Genomic DNA, 19,984 nt, shown 5'->3' with positions numbered 1-19,984 from the left:
GCAACATATTTTATACAGCATGTGTTAATGGATTAGAATTTTGTGTTTTACTTCAATATTTAAAAAAGCAATGCCATAAAAAGAATCCAGGATATACTCAGCTATTTTTCACCCTTTTATAAACCATGTAGGATTCACATTCACCAGCCAACCTACGGCTATTGATTGGCCCACATGATGTTTTTCCGTGCAGGTCTATATGTATGTATGTGGTGTTGAAAAATCTTTATGCCATATTCTGTAGCTGGATCAGAAAGGCGTTCTGGTGAATTGTGGTCCTGGAATAATTGATCATTGATTGATGAAGGTACAATAGCCTTGTATCTCTGTGCACTACTATGGTTTGTTGAAACCATCAATGACAGAACTAATGCAAACACACACTCCTGTGAGATAGTGGTGATATCTTCCTTTTGCTGTGTCGTGACTGAACCTGCTGCAAGTTCTGACACACACACTTTTACTCACACTGACTGTCGAGTTGTACGAAGGCCTGTCAGATTATAAATTTCTCTCATAACCACCGATATAAAAACAAATCTAATTATTCTATAATGAATCTGTCTTCTGTCAAATTACCATGTTGTCAGATGATTTTAATGAGGCTCATCAAACCATACTCGACATTAAAAAGTGGGTAAATTTAAAGTAGAGTTTAAAAAGAATGTACCAGTAACATAATCTCTGGAAGGACCTCACCGTAAACACTCTCCATCCATCTGCACAGTGCTTCATGGTTGGTACATTTTGGTTAATGACTATTGATTATATCTTACTTTTATGTTGCTTTGTGGGAGCATTTGAGTCAGCTGTAACAGAGAGCTGAACTAAAGTTAAATGTTTGGTGCATTGTTCGAATATAATCTGATAAGTGCTTCCCTTCTAAAAGTGGTCGTTTTTGTTTTTAAAGTGTTTCCCGCACAGAGACTCATTTGTGACAGGGCGACACACAATCAAAGCATTCGTCCAGCTCCGTCTCTCTGTCACGCTACACACACACATACACAGGCCCTCCCCTCCGTGCACACCGCGTCTGTCTCCATAAAAACAGTGATAACAATTTAGCAACTTTGCTGCTAGATTTAGCAACTTTTCAGACCACCTAAGCAACTTTTTCCCACAAAAGCAACTAGCTACAAATCTATTTATTGTCCAGCGAGCACGCAAGGTATTTCTCTCCTGTGGCCTGCAAAACAGTCACCTTTCTGGATCAGCCATCTCTCTGTGTGTGTGTTTGTGTGTTTGTGTGTGTGTGTGTGTAATAAGGGGAGAAGGGACAGGGTGCGGGGGCCGGTGTAGATACAAGAGACAGCGGGACATGACGGGGGAAAGACGCAGCCGAGCTGGCCTGGCCCTGGGCAAGCTAGACTTCTTTGAGAATTCTTTATTGATCTTTTTCCCTCCCTTTGTAGAATGTCTTGTCTTACTTCAAAGATAGGCTACCTAAGTAATACTTGTCAGGTAAAATAAAAACTGTCTTGAAGTTGGGATTATTTGGCTAAAGATTTCTATTTCTTTCTGTCCACCTTGCTTACACAATCACTAAGCTTTATGCGAAATGATTGCTTAATGATGTCACAAATGAGCGCCACAAATTGCTTTCTAATCTGTGGGAAACTGTGTTTATGCCTCACATTCACACTACGCCGCTTTTCGACATTTAGAAATGCTGCTGACCTCGTTTAAGTTTTAAAACTCTGGGGTTGAATTGTTGGATGGACGGGAAGAAACGAGCTTAGGAGAGCTTTGGAAATGACGCAGAAACACATGATAGTCTGTGATAGTCTTACTGGTTAGGTAGGCTTACGTTATTTTTGGCCTTTTAGCTTAGAAGGGCTGAATCTACTGCTCACAGAAACTTAATATAAGATTAAGATATAATACTTACAAAATAGTGTCTAGCTTTTGCTTAATATCTAGTGTTGTCCCAAAAAATTGATGCACATTTCCGAGCCATCGGTAGCGTAATTAGCACGCATTTGCTCAAAGGGATAAACTGGCTTGTTTACTATATTACATGAACGCTCTCACCCTGAAAGTCCTGCTGAACCCCGTTCAAAAATCTGGTGGTTCAGCAATGCGTTGCTTGATAACAAAAAAAGGAATACAAAATTAAGTATTGGAATTGAACAGCCAAATCCGATTCAGCTGAGTCTCATACAGCCCCAAATTCCTATTCATCATCGCACAACAATGAAACATGTCTACTGTAGCTGTTTGTCAGAGAGCGGTGACTTTCTACTGACAGTGATTAACTTCTGTTTTGATATTTGCAGACTTTCTATGTGGCTCAGCAGAAAAAAAAGTTCTCTCTAAGTCTCCAGCTGCTGCTCCAAAACACACTACGTTAACATTTCTGGTTATGCGACTCTGATTCTTTTAGCCTGGTTGATTTAATTAGGGCTGACAGTCAGACACTTCTCAAGCAACACCATCCGATCCTGTATCTGATGGTGCTAAGTGGGAAATGCCTTCAGTCACTACAGTAATGCAAATCCATTTTAAATGTAATGTATCCCAACATTTGCAGCCGAGACATAATGTGTCTGCTCCATCAAACATGGTCTCACAGACGAGCATCACTCACAGACGGTGCCTGTTAGGCTTATTGGCTTTATTTGGTGCCTATTAGCACTTTGCTTGACGGTCTGGGAATCAGTAAAGGCCTATTTTATCTTATTTTAGTTAAAATTCAGACCTGCATGAATTGCAACTTTGCCACCTCTTTTAACGCACAATGAAACACAGATTTGTGTAAATCCCCCAAAAAATCATTCAAAATTATACAAGCCTGCTGATCTGCAACACACGTGGATGTTTCTGGACTAAGCAGCTTTGTTGATCTGAAGACTTGAAGTACTGAAGACACTGATATCACGCTTAGTTTGGTCAGCTGGAAGGTAGAAGATGACCAGTAGTAGGATTGGGCATCGAGAACCTGTTCCAACTTGGAATCGTTAAAAAAATTAAGATACCAATTGAATCAATTTTCTTTTGGAATCTGATCGATTTTAAATTTTTCAACATCCGCAAGATTTGGTTTCCTTAGCGGCCAGGCGCATGGAGCACAGCATGCAGCGCTCGAGAGGGTCTGAAAAAGCCCGGTGAAACTGTAAAACACCATTTGAATTAAAATAAAAATCCTCTTATCTGTGAAATTAGCATGTAACCCTTTAAACTCCACCCCTCAAAGAATCAAAATCAAGAATGGGTAAGAACTGGAATCAAAAGGAATCGGGATTGAAATCAGAATTGTTCAAATCCGTAGTTCAGCCTACAGCTTAACCTAGCAGCCGCCTGCTTTACAGATGGAGCTTTTTCTACGCACAAAAAATTACTCAAACCGACTAATCCAGGGATTATCAACCTCTGTGCCGCGGCACACTAGTGTGCTGTGAGAGATTGTCCTGTGTGCCTTGAAAAAATATCTGATTTTACTTAATTGGTACAACAATTTTTTGCCGAATCCAAAAATCCTCACACTGTGGCCGAGACGTTGTGGAAGAGAAGCTCGGCCCTGACGCTGTTAAACAAGTAGCCAGAGTCCCTCTTTCAGATAACACAATTGCCGGACGTATTTCTGACATGTCTGCACTCTGCAGACATAAACTGTGTTTTGGAAAAGATACGCAGCAGTGGGAAATTTGCATTAAAACTTGATGAGTCTACGGACATTAGTGGACATGCTCACCTCTTGGTCAATGTGCGTTTGTGGATGGAGACGCCTGAGAGAAAACTTCCTATTTAAGACCAGACCTCTGAAAAGCTGCATATTTGCATCTTTATGTGAGGCAATGGGAGCGGCGCAGTAAAGCCTTAATGCTCCACACGGAGGTCCGATGGTTGTCGCGTGGCAAAGTGTTGCCCTGCGTTTATGAGCTGCGGGAGGAACTTAAAGTGTTTTGGACTGATGAGAGGTGTGATGACGCAAAGCTGCTTGCATCTGATGAGTGGTGTGCAAGGCTGGTGTACTTAGCAGATGTATTTCAGCATCCGAATGAACTGAACACACGAATGCAAGGCCGACATGAAAACCTGCTCCCTAACACGGATAAAATAAATGGATTCTGTTCAAAGGTGCACCTCTGGCAACAACATCTGGAAAATGCCAAGCTTGACATGTTGCCACTCACCCAGAAATGGCAGGGAGATGTCAACACTGCTGCAATGTGTGAGATAATAGGTAAACATTCAAAAACTCTTGAGGAGAAGTTGTCATTTTATTTCCCCTTCAACCTCCACTGAATGCCTTGACTGGGTTAGGGACCCGTATAGCTCAGCAGCAGTTTTTTGGAAAGGACATGACTCCGAGGAGCAGGAGGGACTAACTGACTGAGACAAGACCGCAGTTTAAAGCTAAGTTTTGCTGATCTACTTGTGGACGGTTTTTGGTTGACTGCTGCCAATGAGTTCCCCATTCTGGCAAACAGAGCTATTTCAGCATTGCTCCCATTTTCCACAACATATCTTTGTGAGCTGAGATTCTCAAGCATGAATGCTATAAAATCTAAAAAAAAAGAGAATGACTGAGCGGTTGAAGAAGAGCTTTGTGTGTGCCTTTCTTCAGTTCCTGCCAGGATATCGGCTTTGTGTTCATCTAAACCGGCCCAGGTTTCACACTGAGTGAGTATAAACACATTGAGAGGCTACATTTGAACCCTTGTGTTGTCCTTCGGGTCCCAGAGACCCTCCTGTATTCAATTGTATTTTTCTGCCACCAGGGCCTCGTCCTCTGGGGCCCTTAGACCCATCCTGCACTCCAACACCTATCCCACTAGCCTCATTTCATCCTCTGGGGTCCCTTGGGACCCGATGGACAAAGCGGGTTTGTGGTGGAACATGCGTATAATTGCATAAAAATAAGGGTCTCCAAGACCAAAAGACCGAGGCCCTTGTCCTTTGTGTCAAGGGGACTTGTTTTTTTTATTTACATTTTGTATTAGCCTGGCGTTGTGCTTTGGGGTCCCCGGGGCCTTTTTTATTTTGTGTCAACTGCCGTGGGGGCCTTGGTCTTTTGGTCTTGGAGACCCTTATTTTTATGCAATTATACGCATGTTCCACCACAAACCCGCTTTGTCCATCGGGTCCCAAGGGACCCCAGAGGATGAGATGAGGCTACTGGGATACCTGTTGGAGTGCAGGATGGGTCTAGGGACCCCAGAGGACGAGGCCCCGGTAGCAGAAAAATACAATTGAATACAGGAGGGTCTCTGGGACCCAAAGGACAACACAAGCGTTAAACATTGAATCCATAGTTACAAATGGTTGTCAATTATCGTCATAGTGATGATTATCAATCATTTCTAATCATCTCAGCAGCAGACCATCCTTATCTTGGGATAGGATCAGGTGGCTGTATTTAACATCTTTAAGTAGGGGTGACCTATAAATGGGTGGTGCCTGCAGCTAGTATACTGAGCTCTCTGAACTTCTTTGTGTGCAACGATTGGCACAAAAACAGGAATGATAAAGAAACAGAACCTGGGGGGGAGGGAATATGAAAAGGGAATATGAAACAATAGACCTAACAAACAACACCACCACTGCTCCAATCTGTAGCGCTGGCACGCCTCTTGTGACAAGCCTCTCGTGGCAAGCCTTGTAGTTTTGGCCTGACTTCAGTGACTTGTTTAAGGCAAAAGTGAAGGGGACATGAAAGGCAGTTACACTCTTTCTTTCTCTTTTCGCTCTGCCCATCTTCCCTTCCCTTCACTGTACATCAGAGTGCTTGTTTCTTCTTAAGGAGAAGCCATATGCATCCCACTTCAGCTTTAGTAGGAGGGGATGAGGAGTATAGCAGTGTGAACACTCCATTGTTTCCCATTTGTACATTAAACCTGAGCCGGGCTCCAACATGGACTGTAGCAGTCCAAAGCCCGGCTGACATTTCAGTCTACACAGGGGGTGGGCGAGAATGATGGGGCGTGTGTGGGTTGTGCATGTGGATGCGGTATGATTAATTCCCCTTTTACCACCGCATAAGAAGAAACAACAGATTTCTTTTTTTTTTTTATAATCCGCTGAGGATTTTTTTTAAGCCGCTTCCAAATATTCTTATGAACTAAGCTGTTGAGTTCTGTAGAAAATGTATGTCACATCAATGAGGTTTTCTTTGGAAAATCAGTTGACGGGATTGGTCCGTCTTTCCCACAGGAAATTGATTTTGCGGACACTCAGGAGCTAAACGTGTCACAAAAAAATGCTCAAACACCGAAATGTCTACAGGAATTATAAAATAACGCGGTTACTATCGCGTTACTTTTGTCAGTAAAAAGGACTTTTCCTGCTAAAGATTTTCCACTGTGGTCAGAAATCACAAGCATTATGACTTTAGAGGGGCTACTCGCTTCGATGCTAATTTCTGATACTTTCACACTTCTCCCTCAATCTATCACACACACACACACACACACATACATACATGCCGGCTCAACGCACACACCACCCCAAAATTATAAACCTCAGGTCATTTACGTTATTTGCACAACAAAGAGTTGATATATTTGTTATTTACTTTTGCTATAGTGCTTAACAGGCATTATTTAATTTTGCCCAGTTATGGCTTGTTGAGGGGCAATAAATATCAAAAGTTCCAAAAAATCTGTTATTGCATTAATCCACTTGACATAATATCTTCATACATGGCATTTGATTTGAGGCTAGTCTCACATTGTCCCACAGCAACATTAAAAGAGTTTAGATTTGTGTCCATTTCATTGTAATATTCAGATTTATCATTAATGAACATGTATTTTGAGTTCTGTTAAGAAGGGGTGGGAGTGGGGTCACATTTGAGCATTTCAAAATATACTTTCTGAATTAACTAGTTACTTATCTAGTATCTACTTGAATTACTTTTTTGAAGAAGTAATTAGTAACTGTAACTAATTACTTTTTAAAGTAACTTGCCCAACACTGATCATGAGATGATAGAAATGTATGAGTCAACAGATGTTTTTCTCCTCTTTGTCTCATAATGTATCTGTCTTAGGTCCTTGTGGGCTTTTTGGAAACACATGTGCTGGGCTGCTCCTGGTTGTTGTTTCTATAAAAAGGTTTCCCCGGCTGAACTTCCGGAAAATGAACTTTTAGCCTTTACTTATTGCTTGCGGGTGACCCAACCATAGACACTCAAGCGTTTTTCTGATCATTTGCCTGAATAGAGCTTCTTGCCCATTGTCTTCAGACAAACTGGCGCCTCGGGAACCCAGAGCAGACGTGCCAGGTGTTATTCCTTTTATTCTGTGTTTGTGTTGGCTTACTTGTCCCCCTACACCCGCGCAAAGCATCCATGGGTTTCATTAAATACGCTGTATAAGGTGATTACTACGTTGGTTGCTACAACAATTACTTGTATTAAAGTTCACATATTATGAGGAGATTTGGGGTGTCTGGTGCTTCCACACGCATACAAACTTGGACAAAAAACAACCATGCTGTTTTGAGTGAGATACAGGTTTCTGAGTGTATAAAGCACCGTAAAGAAAAGACCTTTTCGACAGGTGTGGTAAAAACACTACCACGTCTGTCCAAAATGGCCGCTAGAATCAACACAAACTGAAAGTTGCATAAAGCCACTTTAACATTTGAGTTAATTATATACTGTTCTTCTTTTTTATACACATGTGTCTAAACATGAAATTAACATAACTGTAGCTTAAAAATATATATATACAGTATATGTGTGTGTATATATGTATTTATACATATGAGTTTGTGTGTGTGTGTGTGCATGTGTTTTGATTTATATATATATGCTGATCTTAATGCATTATTGGTTTGCATAGCACCCTCAATCCATCTAGTCTGGACTAATGTATGTGGCTGTTCCTTGACTTAGTGCAAAAAGGTAGATGTTTTAGATACTTTTTAGTTATTTATTTTTTTTAACTTTAATGTCTGGGACCCCAGACCCCTGGGCAATTATCTTTCTTAGTGTGCGCCCCCATTTCTAAACATAAGCAGGTGATGTAACAGAGACTTTTTCCTTGTCTTTTCTTTTGATGAAACTTTCTGCAGTACCACCCACAATTTTCCACAAATCCCCAATTAATAACTATTGATGCTAAGCAAGAAAACACATCACTGTGGGCAAGAGGGCTTTTGCACAAAAGACAGACAAAACCATACAGCCATGTTTACTCAATGATGGCATTTCTGTTTTTCCTGTATTTGTCAGTGAATTGAAAATCTTGGATAAAAATGTAGTGCATTGTTACTTTTTAAAGTCATGTATAAGTGATGTTGAGTCTAAAACTTGTCATGCAGTTCCCTGTCAGATGCTGGAATAAGGAGCATTAAGGAACAGCCAACTCTCTCAGTGCTTAAGCAGTACATTATTCATGACTTATCCTGCTCAACAGCGTCTGATGACTGCATGTGAATCTCTTTCTCTCACCTTCTCCTCATCCACCCTCTCTTCTGCCTCTCTTCCACTTCCCGACAATAATGAGGAAAGACATTTAGTGGCGAGAAACACAATGATTATCAGTTGCAGCATTGATCAGCCTATTGAGCTAAATCATCCAGATTCATTGGCTCTGACATCCAAACTCCCCCCATTGATTTTTACTGTTGCATTTGAAAGATATTTAACCACGATAACCCATTCTCTCTCTCTCTCTCTCTCTCTCACACTCACTCACTCACTCACTCACTCACTCACTCACTCACACACACACACACAACCTGCCCTAAGCCAAACAGGTTGTGCTGCAGAAATGTACCAATTGTACATTCCTGACCCACTTTATCAGCATTCATGTGCTCAGTGCTTGCGCAAGCATTCAGTCAGTCCTCTTTGGTATAGGAGAGAGTTTCGATCGGAGGAGAAAGGGGTGGAGAGAGATGGAGGCAGTCAGAGAGTAGGGTCACATACACATTACTTTATATTCATGCTTTTTTACATCGTGCTTTGGGGGCAGATAATTTGCCAACCGTGCGAAGGAAAACATCGAGTAAAACCGCTTGTCTCTCACATCAGTAAGGTTGTTTGCCCCTGGAATACATTTTCTAGCCAAACGTCGGCCTCATTTCCTTCAGATTAAGTGGGTTGCTTCAAAGTGGAATGAAGTGGAATGCCTGGTTGCGCTTATTAAAATCAGGCTGCTGGATCAGACTTTGCCACAAAACATCAGGGAAGGTGTCATTATGGCCTTCGTGCCCATTAAGACACGTCATCACAGGGCAATAAGCCCAGTGGATTCCTTGCAGTGACGAACCCACAGAGAATTATGAAGTAAATCTGTAACTCTAAAAGCTTTTTAACCTTTTAAAGCTAATTTTTTTATGGCACATTTACTGTGTAATTCAGTCACACCAGTCTCACCAATGCATATGCAAAAAAGGCTCTGATAAAACCCATGGTATGTTACCAGTGCAGCACCAAACAGCAGACAATGTTAGCAGCTTGCTAAGGGTTAAGGTAAAAGTACTTTATGGTCACATACACATAGATGTGGCAAAATTCATTTTCTGCATTTAACCCATCCCTTAAGGAAGCAGTGGGAAGCCATTTACAGCGCCCAGGGACCAACTCCAGATCAGAGAACCTAGTACATGTTTTTTGATGGTCGTGGGGAAACCGGAGCACCCGGTAGCTGGTTGCTAGTGGCTGGAGCCTATTTTTCCCAGGAGTTGGTGAATGCCAAAGTCAGCTAAAAGGGGAGGGAATATGGGACTTACCTTAATCAGATGATGAAAAACACTAGTCCAACTGAATGCTAATGTTGCTCCTTGTCTGCCGGAGGTTTAAATATGCCTCGTTTTGCTAACATGTTGTCCATATCAATTTATGGAGAGCAGAAATCTTGGAGTCACGTCTGGGCTAGCTGCTTTTCCACTAGCTACAACTCAATGGGTCTGCCATTAAGTTTCTTTCATTTGTCTTTCTGAAAAGTGTAATAGTTTTACAGTCCATAATACATGGTAAATAAAGAATAATTTAGACCATACTGCCCCCATGTGGTCGACACAACACAACAAGCTAAAAACACTTTGCAATTTGCACTTACATGTGGCACTATGTAGTTTGGCTTATTTGAAGCTTATATACTGTATGTGATTCTTGCTGTTCTGAGTGTGTACCTTCATAATTAAATGCACTTATTGGAAGTTGCTTTGGATACTTTTAAATGTCAGCTAAATGCAATGAAATGTGTAAATATAAAATAATTGAATAACATATTTTATTCAAGGCTGTGTCCATGTCATTTGGGGTGGATGTATTCAACTTGAAGTAAAAGAAAATGTGATGTGACTTCTCTTAGTTTAATGTGGGAGTGGAGATCATAAAGGTGAATTGACATTGTCCACTGTCCAACACCCTAATGCAACAATTCTTCCTGATACAGTAATTTATTTTGTTTACATATTTACCGGATTTACCATTTTATGTATCCACTAGTGATGCCTATGGTTCAGTTTGTTTTTTGCACAATAAGAGGACAAAAAAATAACCACTTCCAATATTCTCTAACGTTGTCGTTCATAAGAGTAGCATTTTCTTCCATCTAAAGACTTGATCAACACATAATCTTTCAAAAGCAAAAGTGTTACAGAGCCAATTTAAACCTGACCGAAATAATAATAATACAATCAGTGAATCAATAGATACAAACACTATTGATTTCTTCCCATGTAGCCATGGAACATGGAAGCTATTTTGGTTCAGTGATTTTATGGATTGGATGACTGAACGCAGTATTCCATTTCATTTTAAAAGTATCCCTTTTTCACATGAACTATGAACAGCCAGGCCATTTAGGTGCAGGGTGAGTTTGTGCATATCCCTACAGAGACTTTCTTTTGTTGTTCCAGGGAAATGTTAAGTAAGTACTTAAATAGCTGAAATTCAAGTTGAAGAAAGGAAACAAATTCCAAAGAACCATTCCTCTAGTAATGCAAATGTATTCTTTGAAGAGGTATTTTTCTTGTTTTATTGGCTTGGTTTCAGCGAAGTTAAAACTCCAAATTTGTCTGGCTCAGTTTGCATGCCTGATTACATATTTAATTCATGAGAAGACATTCCAAAACGGGGCTAATAACCCTCCCTCCCCCCTGCCTCTCGCGTTTTGGCTGACTAACCCAACATGTGCCTTTGAACTTACTCATCCGTGCGGTTTTGGGGAAAGTGCTCATGCGAATCTGACAACACCAAAGGCGAAGACATGGATTTCTTATTCCAGGGCATGTATATTGTTAAAATAAATGCTTATGGTGTGTGTCTGTGAGTGTGCACGCCTGCACTTTAAAGGGAGAAATAAGACTTTTGACTTTTGATCTCAGTCAATATTTATAAATAATAATGCATGTTAGGGAGTACAGGCAGAGATGTGTGCACTTGAAAAGCAGCTCAGAGCAGTTCTAGAGCATGGCTAAAGAATGGGGAATATTAAGGAAACACGTCTCTTATGTCATGTGTAATTCCCTATATTATAAAACACGCAACATATACAGAGCAATAGCGCAGAATGTGTTTGGACTCTTTTTCCCAGGGTTTTAGCTTCTCAGGCTGGTTGTTAGGGATGTGCTGTATGTAGCCAGAGAGGAAGACAAACACTCAGCGCTGGAAACAGTGGTGGATATAGACCAGGGGTATTGCACAACATTCGGCTCCCTCTAGAAAGTCATTCTCTATGAGCACATCCTCCCATCTACAGCTATTCATTCTAGCATCTTTTTGGGCCCTCCTCACAAACTCTGTCCCATTTTCACCCCCAGTCCGACATCCCTGATATCAACTAATATACTCCTAAAAGGATGCTAGGATCAAGTGAAAGTGGAAAAATAAGACCGTGTGCTCTGTAGTAAAGATTCAAATAGAACACCATCTATGAGAAAGTACCACAAACTAAAAGTGATTTTATGATTATGTTAAACCCACCCATCACAACAATCACAATTCACGATGTGATTGGCCTGAACCAGAATTTGGTCTTTCCAGCTCACATCCAACGGAGAGTTGCTAGACTGACCCTAGGTGCAAATTACATTTGCTGCTGCTAGGGTGTGTCTAGATTTCAAAGCTAGCATAGAAATGTAGTCATGGCCAAATTAAGCTTTGTGAACTATTTTCTTTGAGCCCAACAGATGCAGCTCTCTGTTCAACACACTGAAATACCATTCCTTGAGCTTTTTTCTTCAAATTAAGAGTGCCATCTTGCGGGCTCAGAAAACAAATGAAATGGTTCATGAAGCTTCATTTGGCCATCATTTAAAAAAATTTAAGTTGTTAAATTCTAGATGCAAATTGTTTTTCTTCTAAATTTTACTGGAACGATATACTGAGTTCATTGACTCTTTTTATAGAATATTGAGGTAAAAAAACGCCATTTGGCAAATGCAGGTTAATCACATTATGGTCTGTATGTGACTGCTGTATTTAAGGCATCATGATAGACCCACTGCACTAGGAAATCTTTGTTCTCTTCTTGGCTTCCTCTCGGTATCAAAAGTCGGTCCAAGTTTGAAGCGTCACTTTCAACTTGGCATCTCCACTGATCCTGCAGTCAGCCGGCATGTGCCAGCTCTACTGAATAGCTTTAACAGGATTGGACGCTCGCCTCGACAGTGACACGCTAAGCCAGTCAAGGTCACTTACAGCATCACATAAAAGAAGACATCAGCTCTTAATGGAGTCATACATCACATTTAGCATATGGTTCAATTAGAGGCATCATAGAGATTATTGAGATTATATTATCCCAGTGCATTCATTAGCTAAGCTCCAATAGTCGCCCATCTGATTAAAACCTGTCGGGGGATTTGCTGCTATTGACTGGGAGAGATCAAGCATGGAGGGAGATGGAGATGCTGGTAATGTAGCTTACACGTTCGGGTGTTTGTTCAATCACGTAAATATGGTAGTTTTTTTTTTTTATGTCAACACACTTGAAGGTTTACTAGTGTTTACATCTGTAAGCACCAGTGGCGACAAGCACAAGAATGCTGATAAAGTGGATCAGGAATGTACAACTGGTACATTTCTGCTGTGTGTGTGGGTGTAGGTGTGTGTGGGGGTGTGTGGGGGTGTGTGGTCATGGATCCCCTGTTAGTTGAGGTGATGTGTCGGTGCATAGTCAGTGATCTGAAGTGATGAAGCTTGTGGCTCGATTTTTAGATAATGTGTCTATCAGAGTGTATTTGATTAAGTTTATTTTGAACATGATAAAAATAAAAGATAAAAAAAGAACATACATTTCAGTTCAAGCAAGAAAACCATCAAAGCAAAATATTTAACAGAACATATTGTATGTTCTCTCAGAGTGCAGCATCAAAGGGAATTTAAAGTGCTCACTTCTCCAAAATAAAGAACACTTACTTACTTACTTATAGCATCAAAAAAGTAATTTCAGAAACAATGTTAAGACTACTCTGAATAATCCACACAACACACTGTCAGATGTGTTTATTAAACAAATCTAAAAATCAGCTGTGGCTAGAGACCGTAGAGGTACTCAGAGCTGAATGATTAGGGGATAAATCAATCAGTTGATCGACAGAAACTTGATTGGCCAAAATACAGACAGTCAAACACCATACATGGGTATGCCAAACACGTAGCAACATGTAGCATATCTGCGTAATGGGACTAACCATTTTTATTTACGCAAAATACAAATCCGACACCAAGCAACTAAATGAGCATGTTGGGAAAACACAATCATGGCGCATGTGAATATGTGAATCCATTTTTTTTCACACTATCCGCACAAACGATATATCATTTACTCTGACCCAATAAGGTCATACACCTCTACATGATTCTCGAAAGTGTTACCTTTTATCATGATACCAAGATTACTAAAATAGACCTTGTAATTGCAGAGATATACTCCATTCCTTTTGGATATATCATTTTTACTTTATTTCTTATTAATTCTTGTTTTTCTGTGTAGATGTTGTGTCTTATACCTCTTCTTCTATAACAGTTGTTATCTATCAATCTATAAATCTATCTATCTATCTTATTACAGTAGAGTACCTAATAACTTCAAGGTTTAATCAGGGAAGCAGCCGGGACTTTTTCCTCTCATTCCTGCTTGCTCCTGTAAGAGGAAGGTAAAGTGCCCGAGGCCTCCGGCAGGACACGGCAGGAACAGAGGGCTCTGCCTGGACCAGCTGCTCCCTCTATTGGATCTGAAGACATTGTACTGTACTGGATACATACAGTTGGATTTGATCTCGAATACCCTCTAAAATGACAACTAATCTCAGTGGTACAGGTGTGGCTGGATCTGTTTTCTTCTGTGTGATTGCACTGTCCTGTGGCTCTGTCTCTGTTTCACACACACACACACACACACACACATTCAATAAATCACTTCTGACTCTACTCAGCGAGCGGCCCGGCCTATCCCGGGGTCATCTTAAAATCACCATTTAATGTTTAACTGCAAAGCTGGCTTTGATATCAGCAGCAGATAAAGTGGAATTTCTTGATTGCCTCGGTCAAAGAGGCTCCACCGGCTGAGAAAATGATTTATTGGACACAGGGAAGTTGGTGGAGATCAAAGGAGACGGATGAGCGTCCGACTCGCACCGTTGGCCGGGAGCAGGCTGGGGCTTGTCCAATCACTCGCACCAGCAGGGCCCCTGTCAGCGCTGTCACTGCTTTTTAATTGGCCACGGAGAGAGAGAGGCAGAGAGAAGAGAGGTGTGAGGAGAGGAAACCGAGGGCTGAGAGGTCCCAGAGGGTCACCAGAGAGCTCAGACTGGACCCCATTACTCAGGCAGGAGATCGGAAGGGTCAGCTTGGGTGGAGGGTTGTGGAACACTGATTACATTGCTGATCAAGACTTTCCATAGAAGTGCATAGAGATGACTCCCCGACCCTGTCTCCTGAATAGGAAAGAGGGCAATGGGACGGAGGAGAGGAGCAGCAGAGGTCGCGGCAGAAAAAGAGAAAGAAAGAGAATTAAAAGCGTGGAGAAAAAAAGAGAGCTATTGATTTTTTATGAGGAAGAAGATTTGCTCCCAAGATTGAGAGCAATATCATATTAAACCCTGTTGCTGGCCTAGAATGAGAAAATAAAGCCTGTGAATCAACCCCCCCCGCCCCACTCATGTTTTTTTAATACTCTCCAGGCTGAACTGCAGCACCAGAGAATTACAGCTTGTGAGATAATTGGAAAAAACATCAGCATTGCAAAGGCTCTGTTGGCGGAGGTATACGCCAGACGATGTCCAGCTATTTTAACAAAGACAAATGAGGTTTTAAAAGCAAAAGATGACCTTTGAGTAAATAGCCATTATAACACAAAAATACAAATTCAATACAAGGTGTAATGCACATTTATCCAAAAGGACTAATAGAATTCATATACTGCAAAACGGTTTAACAAGAATTAGTACAATTACTTCATTTCATGAAGGTTTTTCCCAGACCAATAATTTCAACTGACCTATGAGACCTGCCGTGGTCGGACAGCATGGCGGGACACGGGGCAAGAGTCTCAGGGGCTCACCCCCAACCCGGCGCTCCACTCAGCAGCTGGGGAGCCAAGCCAGGACACCTCCGTTGGTCTCCAGAAGTTGCATTTATTTGACTCTAGCTACTGTTCAAGCACTTTTGTTTTTTAATTTTTTTAAACTTGTATTTATTCAGGGAAGGTTCACTGAGAGGCAGCCTCTATTTTGCAGGAACTTGATATCTTCTCCGCTAAACGTTAACTCCTCTGCTCCGATCGCCCTCTCTTGTCTGCTAACACCGCATCTTCCGGATTGGTAATAGATCCTGTAAAAACCAGAGTACCTGGCGCACGGACAACATCTAGGTGCTGCTGTGGTGAAACTTAACAAGAATGACATGTTAAGCAATGCTATGCGCACCGTACCAACAGACAATATCTTTTGACATTATAATGGATCCTAAACACTATGCCAATATAGATGGGAATCGTAGTTAACCATACGCATTTCACCACACAGCACAAACACCCACTAGCTGTGGAGCTTACAGTAATATGACAAAACAATAACTACCTGGTCGGAAGAAATTCAATAAATCTCACTGTCTTTATGACATTTTAAAGTATGTCACAGTTTCCTGCTTGTTGCTGGTATTCTACTTCAAATCGCAGTAACACTAGCTCACATTCAAAAAACACACTCTTCAAAAAATACAAAAAGTCTGATTTAAATGCATCCAAAGAAGGCAAGCTAGTGATTTACGGGTAACTTTAATGCAAAATAACAGAATGACGTTAGAGCAGACAACATTAAACTTTGAATGATGTTTTCTATCAAATTGTTTATTAATGCAACTGAATATTCCCATCAGCCGTTCCCCTTACATTGGTCAAGTCCAGATATGCAAATAAAATCATAATTAGTTTATTCCCTGCTTTAGAAGTCCTGCTTTGCATCATCATTAAACTGTCCTTGTGTCTTATTACAGAGTGAAAAATAATGAAAACCCCTGTTGTCAGGCATTTCCATCTCAGAATGGTGTAGGATATTTTCTGAAGTGAAACCACACCACCCATAATATTAACACTACATCAAATGCTTGTACAGAAACTAACGCACTGAAAGATTGTGTTTGCATATGTGCATGCTGGTTTTTATGCAGCACACTGACTGTGCTAACAGAGTGTAAAGAGGGACAGCAGAGAAATGGGAAAAATGGAGATTAATGGCTTATGCTTAATTAAAATCCCCAGAAACTAATGGAGGGAAAATTGAAATGTTCCTTATAGATACAATTTGCGTGTGAAGCAGTGAAGCTGAGTGTGACCATCTTGTGATCTCTTCTATGTATTATAGAGCTTTCTGCATGTAATTGGAAAGTGGGAGCCATCCAAAAGTTGTCAGTTGAGACCCTGAGTCACCCGGTTATGATGCAGGGTTTAATTTTGTACTTCTAGGCCTGCACTCATTCAAAAAATAAAGGTGAGTTATATAACTTACTTGTTAAACACGGAAATTAGTCTTCTCTGGAAACTCAACATTTGATTAAAGTTAAAAATGTGACTGTTGGCCTGTGAGTGTTCAGGTAGTCATTTTTTTTTATGGATGATCAATGTTTAATTTAACCCCCCACCAGATTGAATCTACACTGAAAGAAAAAAAATCTATTACTGGAACCCTTTAAGCTAAAATTCAGATCTCCTGTCCTTTTGTGAATCCAATTATGACTACCCATATACTACGTTCAACATTGTCAAATGGACCTGTGTAATTCAGGGAAAAAGCAGGAGTGTGCTGGTTGGCTGACTAATGTGGATAATTAAGGACAGCAGTTGATGGTTCAAGTGTCAATGTGAGAATATGGAAAGTGGTTGTACAATGTATAGCATTGAACCAGTTATTGATTCTTACTTCATTATTATGAGATATTATTACTCAATCCAATAAAACTTTTGCGGAAGACTTGTCGCCACTGTGGGGGATTTTATGTGGTTTGCCACTAAACCGGCAAAGAGGGAATCTGCAGGGTTGCTTTACTGCACGAAATAGGAAGGGGGTCCAAATTTGTCTAGCCAATCCGAATGTTTAACATTTACTTTTATTAATTTAGCAGATGCTTATATCCCATGGAAAGCCTAAGCTAAACCAATGTGCATGGATTTATCTTCTGACAAAAGAGACCCAAGGGTAATCAAATCTGATACGAACCGTTTTCAGGATAATTAGACCCATTCCAAGATGCAGTTGAGTCAAACAGACCAAGACAAGGGGCTAACATTGGCCATCAAAAAAAAACGGGGGGAGAAAGAGTTGCCATGTTTACTGCTCTTTACAGTTCGCACTCTCCGTCTCGCCTCAACAAACACATATTTTGCATTACGTGTTGAAACAGCTGAAACAGAGTCCACTTAGATCTTATATTACATAGCTTGTCACTAGAATGGGATTCTACCCGGACCAAATTAAGTCTGATCTGGTGTTGTTATTATTTGAATCCTGTTAGACTTGGCCCTGAACTAGGAGGGTAAAGATACATCGTTCTAGATCAATATGTCGATTAAATCATCAACGATATAATATTATCGATACAAAGAGAAAACATGGATACATCATCTTTAAGATGCGCCCTTATTTTGAAATTCCCACTTTGTTTTACTAAAAAGAAAGTTTGTTTTTAATTGTAATGCCTGAAAAACTTCAGTAATAAAATTGTCAAATCACTTTTTAGTTGCTTTTACTAAATATATTTAAAAGTTTGTGTTAAATGGGCTGAAGTATCGTGTTGTATTACATCACTGCAGTCCCCTGAATTGAATCTTATCTAAATTGTATCATGGCAGACTTTGTGATGTGAGTAAATATTGTATCGTTGTATGATATTAGAAATAGACTGATTATCAAGCCGTTTTTTGGCCATTAGCAGATTATCTGTATCTGCGTTTTTATTTACCTGATAACCGATGAAGTGCTACTTTGGCTCGGCTACAGCTCTGTCTGTCAAGCTGCTTCAGAATCACTCACCACTGAGTTCTACTTAATGTCCCGCCCACAACACTGTCTGTCTTTTGCTATGTGTGATGTTGAAAGTTTCTAATATGTTAGATAATAATTGCTTAAAGCATTTAAACAAAGTTTTGTGTAGGAGTTTGTATCTTTACAATATCTTTATTTGGACTTAAAGATTTTCCTTTTCACTGTAAATGCATATCGGTTCCAAATATCGGTTATCGGTTTCATTAAATACCAATGATCGGTATCGCATCGGCAGTACATATAGTATTTGTAATAAAACGTGTGATTTACACCCCTAGTCCGAGGAGGTCATGGTTCGGACGAACACTCTCGCAGATGCAGATGTGAGAGGGAGAGCAAAGGGTTTACAGAAAAAACACTTTTGGAAAATGAGTTGCTGTAAAAATACTGCCGACGTGAGCTGTCAGTCACCTCAACTACACTTCACTTATTTGTAATTTAGCTTTCATTGGTATTGACACCGAGGTACTGTTATAATCCGTTTGACAGTGATGCACTGATCCATTAAAAACTCAATACATGACAATGTCACAATTGCAATCTTACACTGAGAATTTTCTGAGAAGAAGAAACACTTGTGGACAGAAAGAAAACACTTTGAGCGCAGCTGGTCCTTGCCGTCTGAGGAGGAAATAAGGATTGGAGCAGCAGCTTACAACATACACCACATTACAACATATCATAGACCCTGGAGGTTTAGTGTCCCCACATTTTCCCCCTACACTTAAAGATAGATGCTTATCATTATCTGTCCTCCCTTGGCGTCTGGCTGGGGTCCAGTGACCTTTTTGTCGTGGCCATTGCTATCAGGGATTACCTATCGATCAAACGCACCCACATAGGGAGCTTGTTGGAAAAAAATGTGTAGATGTGCGTATGTCCTCTAAAGACTATTACCAACAAAGTGAGGGTGTGCAGGTGATCAGGTGAAATTTGTGCATGAAAGTGGTGAAGGTGTGTTTGCATCTCCTTGACCAAAGTAATGAGCATATTGTGTGTGTGTGTGTGTGTGTTTCTCCTTGATCAGGGTGATGGGTGTATGAAATCACACAGGGCATTAAAGTTGATGAGGTGATTTAAAGTGAGCAATGTGACCAATGGACTGAACAATAGGACTCTGCGGACACAATTGCACACACCCACACACTTACTCACACTTACACACACACACACACACACACACACACACACACACACACAAACAGGTAGGTTTTTAATGAGGACACCAAGCGTTGATTGATAGGAAATGTATGTCCGTTCCCAGATTCATGTACCGCGTCAGGCCGTTACTCTTTTCTCTTTATATCGAGCTGTAATTTTATCTCTCTGGGGTCAATCCTCGGTTGTTCTCCAGCTGGAATTGTTCGTAGAAGTCAATATGGTGAATGATGAATGATGAGCTCAGTATGCTGCTTGTCAAGGAGTTAAGCAGCAGTCCTGAAAGTGCAGTGTAGACAGGGCATCTACAATGGCTTCCATTGACACACAAACTCCTCACTGCGCAACCACCTGATGATAAATGGACTCGCATATTTGCCAT

General features: G+C 40.6%; 1 long non-coding RNA gene across 1 annotated transcript; it reads right to left on the bottom strand.

Moving 5' to 3' along the window:
• Nucleotides 1–1,089: 1,089 nt before the first annotated feature.
• Nucleotides 1,090–19,030, bottom strand: LOC117954844. Its single transcript, XR_004658902.1, has 3 exons — nt 19,020–19,030; nt 13,915–13,922; nt 1,090–1,205 (listed from the first exon to the last, which is right to left on the bottom strand). It is a non-coding gene; the product is annotated as an uncharacterized LOC117954844 (long non-coding RNA).
• Nucleotides 19,031–19,984: the final 954 nt, after the last annotated feature.

The sequence above is a fragment of the Etheostoma cragini genome, chromosome 12, assembly GCF_013103735.1.
Source record: "Etheostoma cragini isolate CJK2018 chromosome 12, CSU_Ecrag_1.0, whole genome shotgun sequence".
NCBI lineage: Eukaryota > Metazoa > Chordata > Actinopteri > Perciformes > Percidae > Etheostoma > Etheostoma cragini.
The sequence above is the reverse complement of the archived record's forward strand: the minus strand, read 5'-3'. Positions and strand labels throughout refer to the sequence as shown.